The sequence below is a fragment of the Protopterus annectens genome, chromosome 4.part0 (assembly GCF_019279795.1).
Source record: "Protopterus annectens isolate FY-2018-M chromosome 4.part0, PAN1.0, whole genome shotgun sequence".
Classification (NCBI taxonomy): Eukaryota; Metazoa; Chordata; order Ceratodontiformes; family Protopteridae; genus Protopterus; species Protopterus annectens.
The window spans coordinates 528,816,227-528,834,818 of record NC_056733.1 but is presented as its reverse complement, the minus strand read 5'-3'; the positions used below and the strand labels follow the sequence as shown (position 1 = coordinate 528,834,818).

Sequence of the window (18,592 nt, the reverse complement as noted above, 5' to 3'; positions counted from 1 at the left end):
GACAAATACTACTTAAGCAGAACTATTTCAGCAGAACAACTGGTTGTGTAAATGAAAGCCATTACATATCTGAGGAATAAAATAATTTCTCTTACTAAACAGCAACTGTACATGCTCATCCTGTACAAAATGGGATTGAAACAGAATAAGAAGTTATGTACCTACCATAACGTTCCATGTTAGTTGTCTTCTTCTCGCCTTCTTTCTTGCTGGATTGGTTCGGAGACGATCCTCGGCTCCGACTCAGTAATCTACTAAAGCTTGAGAGCTATTTACTGGCTCGAGGCCGTCTCTATATCCCACAATGCTAGGCGTCAGATCCCCAGATCTCGTTTGGCAGAGCTAACACCAAGGAAAGATTCAAGGACACCTGTCCAACCACAAGGAAAACTAGAGTACAAAGACAGAGGAGGACACAATGTACATCAGAGTTGTCCAGAGAAAGAAGGCCCCAAAAGGGGCTCTTCTCGGTCTGTCCAGGCTAGGGGGATGGAGGGTGGGATGCAAGAAAGAAGGCGAGAAGAAGACAACTAACATGGAACGTTATGGTAGGTACATAACTTTTTAATGTTAAGTTGTCTATCTCGCCTTCATTCTTGCTGGATGGGACAGCGTCCCTAGCACCTTAGTCCACAGACTCTTGAGCACAGTGGAACCAAACTCAGCTCTATTCCTAGAGGCCACATCCATCTTATAATGCGAAATGAATGTATGAGGAGTGGCCCAAGTGGCTGCAGCACAAACAGATTCCATTGGTAGTCTTGCTTGAAAGGCTACCGACGTAGCCAATGCTCTGGTGGAATGACCTTTAGGTTTAGCAGGGAGATGTTTATGTCTGAGTTGATAAATCAAGGTAATAATAGAGGACAACCACCTGGATAAGGTTACTTTGGAAACTGGCCGTCCTTGTTTGCCCTCAGCATAGGATAGGCAAAGTTGGTCTGATTTTCTTATTTGCTTTGTCCTGTCCAAGTAGAAACGTAACTGCCTGTGAACATCCAAGAGGTGCAAATTTTGTTCAGCTTTGTTCGAATAGTTAGGAAAAAATACGGGCAAATCAATAGACTGATTCAGATTTGTTTCAGAGGGTATCTTGGATAAAAACGAAGGATTAGGCCTAAGTGAAACTCTGTCCTTATGAAACACAAGATAAGGAGGACGAATACAGAGGGCTTGAAGTTCCGAAACTCTCCTAGCTGATGTGATGGCTACCAAAAAGAACAAAAAGGAACAGGAAGCCGCTGGTTCAAAGGGGGGGGGGTCAAGGAAGCCAATATCAAGTTCAAGTCCCACGGAGGCGGGGGATCCCTGACCGGGGGCCTAAGTAACAAGGTTCCCTTGAGAAAGGCCTTGCAAAGTTTGTGGGACATGATGCTGGTTTCTGACAGGCTAGCGTGGAAATTTGCAATAGCAGCTAATTGGACCCTAATGGTGGCTGAGGAGGAACCAGCTTGAAAGAGCTCTGCTAAAAAATCTAAAACATGATGGACAGGGGCTGTAAAAGGGTCAATATTCCTAGCATCTGCCCAGAAGGAGAAACGTTTCCACTTACTAGCATAAGTCTTCCTAGTGGCAGATTTGTGCGAAGAAAGGATGATTTCACGCACCGGCTGAGAAATTAGCGGAAGCCTGGCTAAAGTTGGAAGTGGAGCAACCAAGCTGTATGGTTGAGAGACTGAAGGGACTGGTGCAGCCCGCCCGACTGATGGACCAAGAGGTCTGGCACTGGGTCCAGATTCCATGGCTGCTCCAGCAGGTGGCAATTCAGGAACGGGAACCAAACTTGTACAGGCCAGTAAGGGGCAAAGAGGATCATCCTGGATCCCAAAGCGGTTGCCTTCTGAATTAGCTTGGGAATTAGGGGAAAAGGTGGAAAAGCGTACAGAAGACCCCGGGGCCAATGGTGGCCTAGAGCGTCTCTGGGGTAGTGGCCAGGAAGGGGGAAGAGAGTGAAGATGTCGTTGCACTTGCTGTTGAGAGGGGTTGCAAAAAGGTCGCAGCAAGGTTGACCCCATCTGCGGAAGATTTTGTCCGCTACTAACTGATTGAGAGACCACTCGTGAGGCATGAGAATAGCTCTGCTTAGCCTGTCCGCTATGACGTTGGACCTCCCGGGGATGTGCGTTGCTATCAGAAACCGTTGAGAGGAGATCGCCCACTGCCAGAGTCTGAGTGCTTCTCGACATAAAGGATAGGACTGCTTGTTGATGTACCACACTACAGACATATTTTTGTCTGTCTGAATTGCAACAGTCCCGGTGGGTAGAGAGCCCTGAAGAGCTTGCAACGCCAAAAGCACCGCTCTCATCTCCAAGACATTTATGTGCAGATGGTACTCTAGAGGTTGCCAGGTGCCTTGGACAGTCCTACCCTGAAAATGCCCCACCCCCACCCAATCAGGGAGGCATCCGTGGTCACTGTGGCAACAGGAGGAGGAAGAACACACGGACTGCCCTGGAGTAGAGGGGAGACCATCCACCAAGCTAGGTGGTCTTTGCATGACTGAGTAATTATTATCTTGTGAGACACTGGAAGCTGTTGAAAGGACCACTGAGTAAAAAGCATCCACTGAAGAAGCCGCATGTGAAAGCGAGCCAGGGGAACTAGTATGATTGCTGCTGCCATGAGGCCCAAGGTCTTTAGTACAACTCTGGCTTGAATCCTTTTGCACTGTAGTAAGACTTGCACATATCGGCGGATTTCTGAAACTCTGTCGAGAGGAAGCCTTGCAGACAGATCTTTTGAATTTAAGATTGCGCCTATAAAGATAATAGACTGAGAAGGCGACAATGCAGACTTTTCGAAATTTATTGATATACCTAGCTCGGTGCAAGTTTGGATGGTATAATCCCTGGCTCGTAGTAGTTGATGCCTGGTGGGAGCAGTGAGGAGCCAGTCGTCGAGATATGGAAACACCTGGAATCCTCGCCGTCTCAGGTGAGCCGTAACCACTGCCATGCATTTGGTGAACACCCTGGGGGCTGTGGTGAGACCAAAGGGCAGGGCCCTGAATTGATAGTGACTGGCTCCCAGCCAGAAGCGGAGAAACCTTCTGGAGCGCCTGTTCATTTTGATATGGTAGTACGCATCCTGAAGATCTATGGAGCACATCCAATTGTCCTGACCCAAAAAGGGTAGAATGGACTGGAGCGTAACCATCTGGAACTTTGTTCTTTGAACAGACTTGTTTAGCCTGCTGAGATCCAAAATGGGTCTCCAGTCCCCTGTCTTTTTTGGCACCAAAAAAAACTTGGAGTAGATTCCGGATCCTTGCTGGTCTGCTGGGACTGGCTGGATGGCCCGTTTGTCTAGCAGTTTTGAAATTTCTAGTACTGCCTGTTCCCTTAGACCGGGTGGAACATCTGGAAGGGACTTGGTTGTTTGTACTGGGGTGTGGACAAAGGGAATCTTGTAACCCTCGGATATGATAGACCGTACCCATATGTCTTGTGTGAGGAGGTGCCAGGCTTCTGGGTACAGTGACAATCTTCCCCCGTCTGCCTCCAAAGGCGAACAGTCGGGCAGCCCCTCAGGGGTGCTAAAAGGGTTTGTCAGAGAACGATTCTCTACTACCCTGATTCTGCGGGCCCCCTCTGCCCCTCGGGCGGCGTCTATTATTGCTCCCTCCCCTGCCCCTGGAGGGAAACTCACCACATGCGTCAGGCACGACTCCCTGGGGTTTCCGAAACCACATTTTTCCACCCTTCTGACCCCTGGGGTATGGTCTAGAGGGGGTGGAAAAATGGACTCCCACGGCAGAGAGAGTATTGCCTTCCTGCTCACACCTGGTAAGGGTATCTTTCACCTGTGGTCCAAACAGAGCAGAACCATCAAAAGGGGTATTGGTGAAGGATGCCTTAAAGGGGGTCAGCAAAGTTGCATAACCGCATCCAGGCATGTCATCTCAAAGCCACGCCTGTACCTGTGGCCCAACTCGCCCCATCGGCTGCATAAGAAATGAGCCGCATGGAGGAGTTGATGATAGAATTTAGGGTCGCCAGCTGGGAGTTTATCTTGTCTTGAGCCCCCGCAGCTGATAGATCCTGAAGGGTATCACCCAGTTCCTTAAGAAGATCCCTTTGGAGACGGGTGAAATGGCACAGATAATTCATCAACCACATAGAAAAGGTAGTTGAGGAAAACACCCGCTTCCCGTACCTGTCCATTGTCCTAGATTCTTTATTAGGTGGATGGACAGGCACCGAAGGGTCAGACAACTCCTTCTTTGTGGCTGCTGCAACCACCATGGCATCAACAGGGACACCTTTTGTCAAAAATTGCTTGTTGGATGGGGCTGTAATAAATTTAGTGGGCCTACGGGGAGTTGGTTCCACTGTGTCTGGGGCTGACCACGCCTTTCGAGCCACCACTTCCATTAGCAGGTCAAAAGGCGGAGACACCCAGGAGGTGGAAGGGCGAAAACCAAATGCGTCCAGGTAGACCAACTCGTCCTCCGAAGGGTTAAGGGCAGTCCAGTTCCCCCTCTGCTTAAGGATTTCTAGGATGTCTGAAAAGGAGACATCCTCAGAGGGGGATCTTGGGGACCCTTCCGAACCCTCCAAGTCGGTATCAGACGTGACTGACTCGGGGGAATCGACCTGTTTCCTCTTACATTTTCTCTTCCGGGAGGGCTCCTCCGAAGGATCGGGGGAGGCCTCGGAAGAGGAAGATACGCCCAATGGGGCGACCTGGAGCGTTTGGTCTCCACGCTTGGGGTCAGGAGGGTGGACAGAGACTGATGCAGGCACCATGGGGGGAGGAGCCGAAGGGGCTGATTGAGGGGCCAACTCAGGAGTCAGCACACTCCTCATGACCTTGAAGGCGCCCCTGTCAGGCAGAGCAGAAGGTCCCCGCTCCGAGGAGAGGAGAACCCCTGTTGGCACCGAGAGGGACGGCTCCGAGGCCGATGTCGGGGCCGAGCTCACCTGCGCCGATGCTCCGAGAGGGAGAACAGGGTCGGACAAGGGTCCAATGCCACTCGCCCCTCAGAGTCGATGAGGGAGTCAGCACCCAGATCCCTCCAAGGACAGAACCAAGGAAGAGACCGGAGCTGACGAAGGAGCCTAAAGGTGTGGTATCGGCTCCGACGTCAAAAAGATTCGAGCCCCAACTGGCTCGGAACACAGGGAGGGACTCGGAGGTGGAACTGCTGTAGACACCGGGACAGCCACAGTCTGTTGAGATGGGCTGGTTAAACTTTTGGCCAGGGCCTGCGACTTAAGGAGTCTGCTGACCACCCTCTCTAGGTCATGATCAGATAGCCTGGAAGACCGAGATGAGTGGGACCTGTGGCTTTTCTCAGATTGGAGTAATGGTGACCTTGGAGCCGAGCAAACCGATTCTAAGGAAGGGGACCTAGAACGTTTTCGGCTCGAAGATGGTTCTGACAGTGAAGTCAGAGCCGACTGAGGTCTAGAGGTGTCGGCTCCAGCCGGAGCAGATGAGGGGGCAGGTGCTCCACCAGGCGACGGCTCCGAACTGGGAGCCGACGGCTTGGCGGGTTTACAGGATTTACCCGACGAAGGCTTGGTCGGGGATCCTTCTGGCTTAAGTAAGCCTCTCAGGATGAGCTTGTTCCTATGCTCCTGCAGGACTCTCGGGCTGAAGGCATGACAAACCGAGCAGGAGTCCTGCAGGTGTAGGGGGCCCAAGCAATAAACGCAAGAAGTGTGACCGTCTGTCAGAGACATCTTCTGACAGCACAAGTCACACTTCTTAAAACCTGAGACTTTGGTATCCTTAGACATGATGGATACCAAAGAAAAAAGTCACTAGTGCTTAAACACACAGAACAACACACAGAACAACACACACACACACACACACACACACACACACACACACACACACACACTAGTTAAGCTAACAAATTTAAACAATTACACAGCTAACTATATATAAATATATATATATATATATATATATATATATATATATATATACATACAAGTCTACAACTATAATAAAGTAAAAGAGCTAACACTACCCTATAACACAAGGAAAGGGAGGGGAGATTAGCCACTGAGAAAAAAAGGGGGGAAGGGAAGAAACTCTCTAACTAAAACGAGTTTCTAAGAGGGAATATTAGGGAGTAAACTAACCGGGAAGTTATAAACATAAGAAAAGGTTATCGAGAAAAAATAAAGTTAACTTTTAATATATATATATATAAAAAGATTAATACGACCTGGAGCCAAGTAAATCGCAACCTCATAGCTGAAGCGGCAAATGAGATATGGGGATCTGACGCCTAGCATTGTGGGATATAGGGAGGGCCTCGAGCCAGTAAATAGCTCTCGAGCTTTAGTAGATTGCTGAGTCGGAGCCAGGGATCGGGTCCGAACCCATCCAGCAAGAATGAAGGTGAGATAGACAACTTAACATCAACACTTCTGAAGAAGGACCAAGTTTTCAGTGAAGTTCTTTACCCCCTTCCTCATATACAAATATAATTTTCAACAGTTCTTCAAGAGATGGAGTGCCCTCCTACAGATTTGTCATTAAGGTAAACATCTACAGCTTTGTCCATCTTCAGTAACCTTCAGGCAAAGTCCCCAGTTAATTTGTGGTTACTTTCAATGGTAACCCCAACCCACCCAAAAATGGCTTTAGAATGGTTTACCTTGCAGTACCATACAAGTGTGTTCGGGGAAGACCAGTTTACTGCTGCTCAGGCATCTTCCACATCACTGATACAGAAAAAGCTACAGAAGTAGGCACCTCTTCAGTGGAATATGCACTAGGGATTGCAGGTAACATTTTTCATGCTTGTCATAACAGTAGCGATGCAGTTTGCTAACCATCATGAAAAGGGTAGCTTGCCAGCCTTCTAACTCAACAGCTTGTTGGCAAAGGACAGAAAGAATATTTTTTTCTCCATGGCTTAGTTCTGGCCACCTAAAAAAAATCAAAGCTGTCTGCAGACATCCACAAAGTAAACAAGGTATTCACTTTGGTCAGAATCCTATAAGAACCCTGCTAAATTGCCAGATCAATTCAGATTAGAATTGGTAGCAATCTTAACCAGAAAGTACAGGCTAGTCTGAAAACCCCCCTGCCCTACAGGAAAAACAAACACGGAGATTTGACTTGAATAGCCTATAATTCCAGCCTCTGGAATCCTCTCAGCAGAAGTAATGGCAAGTAAAGAAAAGTGTGTTTCAAGCCAAACAAGCAATTTCTCAAGCATAAAGTAAATAGTCCATGGTGGAAATGGATCTCTCAGTAGGGGCCTGACTTGGAAGGTCCCTTGCAAGAGGGCCCTGCAAACCTTCAATGGATGCAAATGAATAGGAATCCTAACCAGCATGAAAGCTGGACTGTCTGAAGCACTGACACAAGAATAAGGCCAGAATCAAACTGTATTACAAACAATGCAGAGCAGGGATAAAGTACAGTTTTGTACCTACCATAAATGTAGATGTCCGAACTGGATAGCATCTGCAGTCATAACAACTGGGTTGTCCTGTCGTCAGGCAGCCCTTCGGTCGGCCGGATTCCAAAGTCCGGTCCGCTTCGCTGATGTCGCACTTCACCCGACGTCATCTCTGCTGGTCTCGGGTTATAAAGGCATCACCCGACGCCATTTTCCTCAGTGTTTCTTGCCCCAGATGCCAGTTGCCCTCTTGGAAGGCTAAATTTTGGGTAAATGCCAATGTTTCCAAAAAGATAGAAGGCAAACACAAAAAATAAGCATGTATGTACATATATACAAACAAATACACCATAAGAGACTCCCCGCCGCCAGCTAGCTATTAGGAGGGTAAATACCCTAGGAGTACCACAGAGGGAAGGAGGGAGGGTAATCCTGACTGCAGATGCTATCCAGTTCGGACATCTACATTTATGGTAGGTACAAAACTGTACTATGTCCTTCATGGATGCATCTGCAGTCATAACAACTGGGTAGAATACCATAGCCAACTAGGGAGGAGGAAGAATAGATTATGGTGTGGTTAGGATCCCTTGCAGTACAGCAGTGGCAAACCCTGCTCGGGATCTGGAATACAGAGGTAAATTATAATGCTTGGCAAATGTATGCACGGAGGTCCAAGTAGCCGCCTCAATAATGTCCTTGGTTGCCACTCCTCGTAAGAAGGCTGTGGTAGTGGCTGCTGCCCTTGTAGAATGAGGCCTTATGTTCTGTGGAATTGGTTTTCCATGAAAGGAGTAACAGAATCGTATGCAATTTCCTATCCATTTGGAGATTGTCTGTTTGGAAATCGCTTTTCCTTCCCTTCCTGTTGCATAGGCTACAAACAGCTGGTCAGTTTTTCTGTTACTTTTTGTTCTGTCCAGGTAGTAGCGTAGCTGTCTATGTACATCCAAGGTATGCAGCATTCTTTCCCTCTGTTTTGTGGGTTTGGGAAGAAGGTAGGTAGGTGGATTGCCTGGTTTAAAGACACTCTGGATACCACCTTAGGCATAAATGTAGGATTAGTCCTCATGGACACTCTATCTTGGTGGAAGATTAGGAAGGGTTGTACTGCCATTAGGGCCTGAAGTTCAGAAACCCTTCTTGCTGAGGTTATTGCCAGTAGGAAAGCAGTTTTCCACGATAGATGCTGCAGGTCTGCTGTTGCTGCTGGTTCAAAAGGTGCAGTGTCAACTTTTCCAGCACAAAGTTCAAATCCCAAGCTGGCAATGGTGGTTTCCTAGGAGGTTTTACATTCTTGATCCCTCTGAGGAACTGCCTGAGTAAAGGATGTGAAAAGACAGGTGGATCAAAGCTGTATTCTGCTGAAATAGCTGATGCATGTATCTTGATGGAGGAATAGGACAGGCCTGTATGTAGAAGCTCTGCCAAATACTCCAGAATGTTAGCAATGTCTATATTGGACACATCTTTTCCTCTTTCAGCACTCCAAATGACAAACCTTTTCCATTTTCCTGCATAGTTCCTTCTTGTTGAAGGTCTGCGGGCTTCAAGGATAATGTCTTTAACCCTTTGGGAAAGCTCTGGATTAGTTGCTGCTATGTGATGTTCCATGCAGTCAGTTGCAAAGTTTTTAGGTTTGGATGCATGATGCTGTAGTTGTTCTGGGTTAACATCAAAGGCATCAGGGTATTGGCCATATTTTGTCCCGAGACATGCTCCTCAGCAATGGGTACCAGTGTTGTCTTGGCCAGTTTGGAGCTATCAGGGTTATCCTTGGACGTTCCTCATTGATTTTTAGTAATACCTTGTGTATCAAGGGAAGAGGTGGGAATGCATATGCTGTCAGACCTTTCCAGCTGAAGGAGAGCGAGTCCACTTTCCATGCAAGTGGGTGGAACGTCCTTGTGCAGAATTTTTGAGCTGGTGATTGAGAGGGAAGCTTAATAGATCTATCTGTGGCATTCCCCATTTCTTTGAGATGGCCTTGAAGATGTCCGGGTGTAGCATCCATTCGTGAGCATCCGAGGTGGTTCTGCTTAACATGTCTGCTAGAGTATTCTCCTTTCCTGGTACGAACATTGCCTGTAACTGGATGTTGTAGCTGAGCCAGGTTCCAAAGGTCCAAAGTCATTCTGCATAGGGGATATGAATGAGTGCCTCCCTGTTTGTTGATGTACCACATGACTGTGGTGTTGTCTGTCCTTATCATCAAATGTCCTGCTTTGAGGAATGGTCTGAATTTTTGGATTGCCAGCTTTACTGCCAGCATTTCTTTTAGGTTGATGTGCAAATGGAGCTGGTCCTGTGTCCACAATCCTTGTACGCATTTGTCCAGCATGTGAGCCCCCCATCCTAGGTCTGAGGCGTCTGTTGTGATGGTTTGGCTTGCTTGATAGTTGTGGAAGGGTAGGCCTGGATTTGACTGGCATGCTTGAGCCCACCATAGGAACTCCTGTTTTAGGCATGGGATTAGAGGAATTTCTGCTTCTAGGCTGTGCCTGTGTTGGGACCATAAATTCTTTAGGTACCACTGTAGTTTTCTCATATGTAGTCTGGCATGTGGAACCAAGATTATGCAGGATGCCATGAAGCCCAAGGCCTGTAGAACTTTTCTTGCTGTTAGCTTGTTCTGTTTTGTTAGTGCCAAGAAGTAAAGAGGGAGTTCTTTTGTTTTTCTGCAGTTAGGAATGCCATTTGTTTTACTGTGTCCAATTCCGCGCCCAAGAATGTCCTTGTTTGGGATGGTATCAGCCTTGACTTTTGTAAATTGACTGTGTATCCCAGTGCTTGTAGCAAGTAAATGACCCTTTGTAAATCTGTTGTCAGCTTGCTTTTGTTGTCCCCCTGTAGCAGACAGTCGTCCAGGTATGGATAAATTTGGATTCCCTGAAGTCTGCAGTGGGCGATTACTGATGCCAGGCATTTTGTGAATACTCTGGGCGCAGTAGATAAGCCAAAGGGCAATGCTGAGAATTGATAGTGCTCTGATCCTGCAAGAAATCTGAGGTATCTTCTGCAAATTGGTCGTATGGGGACGTGCAGGTATGCCTCCTTGAGATCTAGAGCTACCAGCCAGCACTCCTTGCCCAGCATGGGAAGAAGTTGCTGGAGGGTCAGCATTTTGAATTTTGGGACAATGATGTATGTATTTAAGATGGACAGGTCGAGAATAGGTCTCCAGCTTTTTCCTTTCTTGGAACTAGGAATAGTCTGGAGTAGAATCCTTTGCCTTGTTCTGTTATTGGCACTTTTCCACAGCTCTCATCTTTGTTAGTTGCATTATCTGCTGTAGAGCTTCTGTTTTTGATTTGGAGGCAGGTTTGGCATTCCTCTTTGACTGGTAAAGTGTGGAAGTGGAACCGGTATCCTTGGTCTATGGTTTGCAGAATCCACTTGTCTTTTGTGATATAGTGCCAGTTTTTGAAAATAAGGTTAATTTTCCGCCTAATGGTGCTGCTATTTGTTCCCTGGTAGGCGGAGTTAGAATCAAGTCACTGTGCTGTTGTAGTGGCAGTGGCTGTGTCTGTGCCTCTGTTATTACCTTGCCACTGTCGTCCTCTGTAGGCACCCCTCTGGATTGATTTCTGCCTCTGGGACGCCTATTCCTGCCCCTTTGGGATCTTGTGGAGTCAGGAAAGGACCAATTTTGGCAGGCCAGTTCCTGCTAAACCTTGGGGGTTGAACCTGCAAGAAATCTTTAACCGCTTGTACAGATTTTGCCTTTTCTTCCATTTTCTTCATTACCTGCTGGGCAGGTGTACCAAACAAACTGGCCTTATCCATAGGTGCATCTAATAACTTAGCTTTAACATGATCCGGTAAGACCTGTTCCTTCAGCCATGCATGTCTTCTTATCACTGTGCCAGTCATGGCTGATCTAAATGAAGCCTCCAGTGCATCATAGCCACATTTTAAGGAATGGTTACTAACCTGTTGTATGTTATTTACCATTTCTAATATATATTTCTTATCTATAGAGTCATCAGAGGATAGCTTTTAGTTAACTGTTCAAGCATAAACTCTTGGTATTGTATCATGTGAAACTGACAATTTAAAGCTCTAGCTGAGAGAGTAGCGGAGGTGTAAACCTTTTGCCCCATCTGTCTAAAGACCTGGCTTCCCTTTGAGAAGGAATAGGGTTTTTGCTGTGGTCGAGGCTGCTGCCTTAGGCCCCTGGGATATGGTTTCGGGTCTGCAAGTGGGGCCTTGTATAAGTGGTGATGAGTGTCTGGAACCCTGTAAAATCTGTCTGGTTTGACAGGGGCTGGAGGTAAGGAATCTGGTGCAGTGCAGACATCATTAAATGCATCGTCCACAACAGAGAGGACAGGAGGTATAGCTAAAGGCCTGTGTTGTGGTAGGTGCAGAAAAGTCCTAAGTCTTTTTCTGGAATCTGAGAAATCCTGTTCCTGCCATTGGAAATGTTCTCGCATGGCATGTAAGGTTTCCCCAAAGGAGAATTCTTCTGGTGGAGAAGCAGCTGGAATGGATTCTTCAGCATCTGAGTCTTCATAATTGGAGAAATGAGCCTCTGGCTGGTCTGTAATATCAGAGTCCTCCGCGGAATCATCAGAGGACACAGGCTCGGGGGGCTCTGCTCTAGGTCTCTTTTCTTGGGGCTGAGAGGCCCTGTCTGGGTGAGATTGAGATCCCCTAATTAAGGATATTAAATCCTCTGCCAGAGTAAGCATTTGTGAACTAGAAGTTGGCCTAGTAGAGGGGGGCTTAACAGGCACTGATTTAGTAGATTTGGCTGCTTTAGCCCTGGCAAAGGCCTTAATAGACATGACTGCAGGAGGCCTAGCAGCACCACGTGCTGGGGTAGAGACATCCAAAGGGATGGTGTCTGATAAGTCACTAGTAACCACTGTTGGTAAGATTTCTGAGGCCGTTTCAAGTAAGGTAGCAGGAGCCTCAGTAGTAGTCATTGATTCAGCTGTGCTTTGATCAGTTTTCTCGGTTTCGGCCGAAACCGAGACACTCGGGGTTTGCTTAACCATGGTTTCGGCCGAAACCGCGGACCGCGAGTGTCGGTCTTTTTCTATGCGTTTTTTAACAATCTGGGTAGTCGGAGGATCCGACGGCATAATGCATGCAAAATCTGAGCCGAAAAACTGTTCAGCAAACTCCGACCGACGCCTAAGCGTTCGTCGGTTGAATGAGGCACAGGCTGAACAGGCTGCTACGTCGTGGTCTGGGCCTAAACAAGGCAAACAGTAAGAGTGGAAATCTTTATGAGGTATTTGTTTCCCACAAGTTAAACAGTTATTGACTTTTTCTGACATCGGCTGAGGCAAGAAAGAGTCCCCAACAGGGTACTTAGCTTTTAGAAGTCTTCGAAGTAGTATTCGGAAGTAGTAATCTCTGGATCTGACCGACCGGCACTTGCGAACAGCTTCTGCTTCAAGCCACGCCGCAAGAAAGACTGAGGAACATGGCGTCGGCTGATGCCTTTATACCAGACCAACAGAGATGACGTCGGGTGAAGTGCGACATCAGCCGAAGCCGGACCCGGACTTTGGAATCCGGCCGACCGAAGGGCTGCCTGACGACAGGACAACCCAGTTGTTATGACTGCAGATGCATCCATGAAGGACATCAACAGATCCTGGTCTATAAGCGAACCAAAACTCACAGTGCCTTGCAAAGGTAAAACCAGTTTACAACTGCACAGATATCATGTGTCTGATGGATTCTGGAAAAAGACAGCAGACACAGCTGCAGCTCCAGAAGAATAGGCCCTTACCATGTTTCACGTGACAAAACTCTCTGCACCTGGACCAAGAAAGGATGTCAAGCAAAACCTTTTGGCTTAACTTGTTTTTTTGCAAAAGGAAAACAAAGTTGGTCATCTTTGCAGAAAGGCATTGTACCCTCTCCCTTTCAGAACCTCAGCTACGTGGATATCCATGCCATGAAGCAGATACTCCCCATTATTCACACAATTAGGAAAGAAAACAAGCAGACTTATGGTTTGGTTTAAATTGGACTCTGCAGCCACTTTTGGCAAAAAGAAAAGACTGAGATGCTTAGAACCAATCCTTATTGAACATTGATCGTTTTTTTCTGGTTTGTACAAACTGTTTTACAGACTGATTGCTATCCTGGTTTTTGTTTAAGTCTATACATCACTGGTTCAAATATACTGTGTACGACAAGCTGTAGTTTCTGATTTGTCTGGCTTCTTACATCAATTTGACCTCTTCCCCAACCCTTTTGGTGGTGTTCTTTTAAAAGCCACTGTCTCTGGTTTTTGCCCCTTATGGCAATCTCCCTCCCCCTTTGAATGCTATTAGCAGTGGTATAAGCTGATTAAGTACTCTTCCCACCTAATGTTTCGCATAGATCCGTCATACAGCCCACTCAGCAAACAAGTACTGCTCTTTAGCTAACCTCCTTTACTACAAATAGTCATTTTCACAAAGCTCCCATCTGCTTAGCATTCTTGCCACACTCTGTGCCATCCTTAGCGGATAAAAGATTTAGCTTACTGATGTTCTTCATGTTTCACTGTTGCAGTCATTACATTTGGGTAATCTGCTGCCAGGTTGCCCTCAGTCGGCCTGCATTCCAAAGTCTTGGGTCCTGCGTCGGTTGCAATCTCCTCTTCCATGACGTCAGGTCGTCAGGGGTATAAAACAATCAGCCGACGCTATTTTCTTTAGTCTTTCTTGCTGCGTGGTGCCCGAAGCAGAAGCATTACTCAAGTGCCGGTCGGCCGACTCCTGAAATATTAGAGTTAGTGTTTCAGAACCGAAGTCTTCACTAAAGCTAAGTACCCCATTGGGGAAACTTTTCTTGCTCCATACTGATGTCAGAAAAAGTTAATAATTGTATTACTTGTGGGAAGCAAATACCTCATAAGGATTTCCATTTATACTGTACTCCTTGTCTAGGCCCCGATCATAATGTGCCTGGCTGTCGGTTTTGTGCTAGATTTAACCAACGCACTATTAAGCGCCGGTATATTTTTGCCTCAAAGTATTTTGGAAACAGATTTAACTACCCAGAAATGTCGTCGGATAGCAATCCGACTACTGGAGTACATAAAAAAATGCAAAGAAAAGGACAGAGACAGACAGTAGAGGTCCAAAACCAATGACGAAGCGTCTCCTAAGCCAGTCGGCGGTACTCAGTGAGGCGCTTTCACAGCCCCTGATACCCGCTACTTTTGAGTCGCAGGCCTCTACAGAGACCCATGTGGAGTCCGGCATGTCGCGAGATACTCAGTATTGGACCCACGGATGTATCTCCCTCGGATGGGTCCGAAGCTGCTAAGCAGGCACCGGCTTCTGAGGGTGCATTCAGGTCTCAACATTTTTATATCAAACCAACAACAGCAGCAAAACCACAGACAAAAGCAACTTCTAAAACTAAGAAACCGACGCATGAGCCACGTGCACAGGCCTCTAGGCCTAAAAAACAGATGATCAAAATGGCTGAAGACCTTATTACCTTGATCAGGGGTTCCCATCCCCCTCCTGATAAGAGGCCTAGGCAAGACACTGACTATGAATCTTCAGATCAGGTTTCTATTTCTTCCAATTCCTCTTCTCATCAGGAATTATCTATACCTCCCTATGAGGATTCTGATGCAGAGGAGTCTATACCATCTGCATCACCCCCTGAGGATTATTCATTTGGAGAAACCTTGCATACTTTGAGGCAGCATTTTCACTGGGAGAGTCAAGATTTCTCAGAATCAAAAAAGAGGCTCACGGATTTCCTTCTTCTCCCTCAGCACAGGCCTTTAGCCATACCCCCTGTTTTAGACATTGTGGATGATGTGTTTTCGGAGTCAAGCTCGACCCCTGACTCCTTACCTCCAGCTCCCAGCAAGCCTCTCCGATATTACAGGGTCCCTGACTCACACAAATTTTTATTTAGAAACCCTGCTGCTGATCCTGAAACTATTTCACAGGGTCCAAAGGGAGTTAAGGCCTCAACAGCAAAAAATCCTTCCCCCCTCTGACAGAGATTCAAGGGCACTGGCTAGATGGGGAAAAAAGGTTTATACATCTGCAACTTTGGCAATTAGGGCCTTAAACTGCCAGTTTCATATGCTCAAGTATCAACAACATGTCATGGGATCGCTGAAACAGAAAATTATGTTGATTTCTTAATGTGCAGAAAATAAAGAATTGCAGGAATTATTGCATGCAGCTGAACAGGTTGGAAAGCATACTTTGCAATGTGGTTTTGATTCCTGCAGGGCCGCACTTACTGGATCTGTGATTAGGAGGCATGCCTGGCTAAAAGAGCAAAATTTGCTGATCATGTTAAAGCTAAATTACTGGATGCACCTTTACAGCATGATTCTCTGTTTGGTATTAAGGCAGAAGAGGTTTTAAAGAAAATGGAAGACAAAGCTAAGTCTATGCAAACTGTAAAAGACTTCTTACAAGTGCAGCCACCAAGATTCAGTAGACACTGGCCTACAACAAACTGGTCCTTTCCTGTGTCAGACAGAGCTCAAAGAGGCAAATCCAGACGCCCTAAGGGTTCCAGATACCAGGCATAAGATTCTTACAGGTCAAAGTAATGGGGCGCTTCTAACTCCAAATCTGGAGGAGATAAAGCGCAAACCTACAGGAAACAGTCCCAATGACTTCCCTCTGCCTTCACCAAGCACTTACCTTTTGGCAGCACCCTTAGGGGGAAAATTAGCACTTTTTGCACAAAATTGGCAGTTAATAACTCAGGACAAGTGGGTGCTAAACATAGTATCACAGGGATACAGATTCCACTTCCACACCCTGCCAATGGCAGATGGTTGGCCGGATCTGCCAAAAAAAATCAATGGGCAGAGGCACAGAAACAGGTTACGTCCCTCATAGATATGGGGGCAATTCAGCCAGTACCAGAAAGTACAGTTTTGTACCTACCATAAATGTAGATGTTCGAGGATCCACATTGCTGCAGTCCTAACTATTGGGTAGTCCGCTGTCCAGTCGGCCCGAATACCAAAGTATATGGCTGACGTCGGTCAGGGCGCATTAGACTGACGTCAGTACGTCAGGGTACTAATGCGCATGACCGACGTCATATCCTCAGTCTTTTCTTGCCCCAGATGTCAGAAGACCCTAAAAAGACAAGGCCAAATATACCTGCACCAAAAATATGTACAATATATACAAAATTACCAGCATATAACCTCACCTACACAACCACCCCTAAACACAGAGGGGAAGGAGGGAGGGTAAATTGGACTGCAGCAATGTGGATCCTCGAACATCTACATTTATGGTAGGTACAAAACTGTACTATGTTCTTCATTCCACATTGCTGCAGTCCTAACTATTGGGTAGAATCCCAAAGCAGAGGTAAGGGAGGCTGGCAAATCATAAAGAAGCAGGAGCTGACAATATGCCTTGCAAAATAGCTGTGGCAAACCCAGCCCTAGACTTAGAGTAGAGAGGAAGGTGATAATGCTTAGAGAAAGTATGCACTGAACTCCAAGTAGCTGCCTCCAAAATATCCTTAGTTGCCACCCCCCTTAGAAATGCTGTTGAAGTGGCAGTAGCCCTAGTGGAATGAGGCCTTATCCCAGCTGGAATCTCCTTGCCATGAAGGGAATAACAAAATGCAATGCAAAACCCAATCCACCTAGAAATAGTTTGTTTTGACACAGGCTTGCCCTGCGAACTCAAAGCAAAAGAAACCAACAACTGCTGAGACTGCCTAAAATCCTTAGTCCTGCTTAAATAATAACGCAATTGCCTGTGTACATCTAAAGTATGCAAAATCTTTTCCCCTTTATTTTGAGGATCTGCATAAAAAGTAGGCAAATGAATAGTTTGGTTTAAAGCCACACTAGAAACCACCTTAGGCATAAAGGAAGGATTAGTGCGTAATGATACCTATCCTTATGAAAAATCAAAAGGCTCAACCGCCATAAGGGCCTGCAACTCAGAAACCCTTCTTGCAGAAGTAATGGCCAACAAAAAAGTAGTCTTCCATGACAAGTATTTCAGTTCAGCAGTAGCCGCAGGCTCAAAAGGTTGTAGAGTAAGTTTCTCCAACACAAAATTGAGATCCCAAGCAGGAGTAGGAGCTCTACGTGGAGGTCTTATATTCTTTGCCCCTCTAAGAAATTGCTTGAACAAAGGATGTGAAAACAATGGTGGGTCACAATCATAGTGAGCTGAAATTGCTGCAGCATGAATCTTAATGGAAGAGAAAGACAAACCTTTGTCCAGTAACTCAGTAAGATATTGAAGAGCCACACTCAAATTAGGCTCAGAAATCTTCAAATTCTTTGCTGCAGTCCAAAATAAAAATCTCTTCCATTTTTCTGTACACTTTCCTTGTACTAGGTCTTCTGGCTTCCATAATCACATTTAAAACTTGTTGAGGAAGTTGAGACCTGCTGTCTTTCAAAACAGAATATGCCAGGCTGTTAGATGAAGAGAGTGAAGCTTGACATTGAGCAGGTGACCGTCCCTCTGAGACAACAGGTGTGGAATCAAGGGTAAAGGCCATGGAGGCTTCCTTACCAGACTCCTCAGTAATGGGTACCAGTGCTGCCGAGGCCAATCTGGAGCTATTAAAATCATCCTTGGCTTGTCTTGTCTGACCTTGAGAAGCACCTTTGGAAGAAGAGGCAGAGGTGGAAAAGCATACACATGAAGATTTTTCCAACTGAAAGAAAGAGCATCCACTTTCCAAGCTGTGTGATGAAACCTCTTTGTGCAAAACTTTGGCAGCTGTTGGTTTAGTGGAGAAGCGAACAGATCTATGTCTGGAGTTCCCCATGACACTGTCAATTTTTGAAATACATGAGGATCCAGTTTCCACTCGTGGGGATCCATGATTTGTCTGCTTAACACATCTGCTAAGGAGTTTTGTGCTCCCGGCAGAAACCTTGCCTGAAGAGTTATTTGCAAGCTGAGCGCAGTCTCCCATAAAATCATTGCTTGCCTGCACAATGGGTAAGAATGTGTTCCCCCTTGTTTGTTGATGTACCACATGACAGTTGTGTTGTCTGTTAGAATCAACACCTGTCCAGGAAGAAGCAACTCCTTGAAAGCCATTAATGCAAACTGGACTGCTAACATCTCTTTCATGTTGATATGTAGATGCTGTAGTCTGGCAGGCCACTTGTCTTGTATCCACTTTCCATTTAGATGAGCTCCCCAAGCAATGTCTGAGGCATCTGTCGTTAGAATCTGACTCGCCTCTGGCGGGTCACAGAGAGTCCCTTGTTTAGGTGAC

General features: G+C 46.4%; 1 protein-coding gene across 2 annotated transcripts in view; it reads right to left on the bottom strand.

The window, feature by feature from the left end:
- NF2 (neurofibromin 2) overlaps nt 1-18,592 on the bottom strand; it is a 1,458,300-nt gene that overhangs the window by 1,330,369 nt on the left and 109,339 nt on the right. The window lies entirely within an intron of this gene.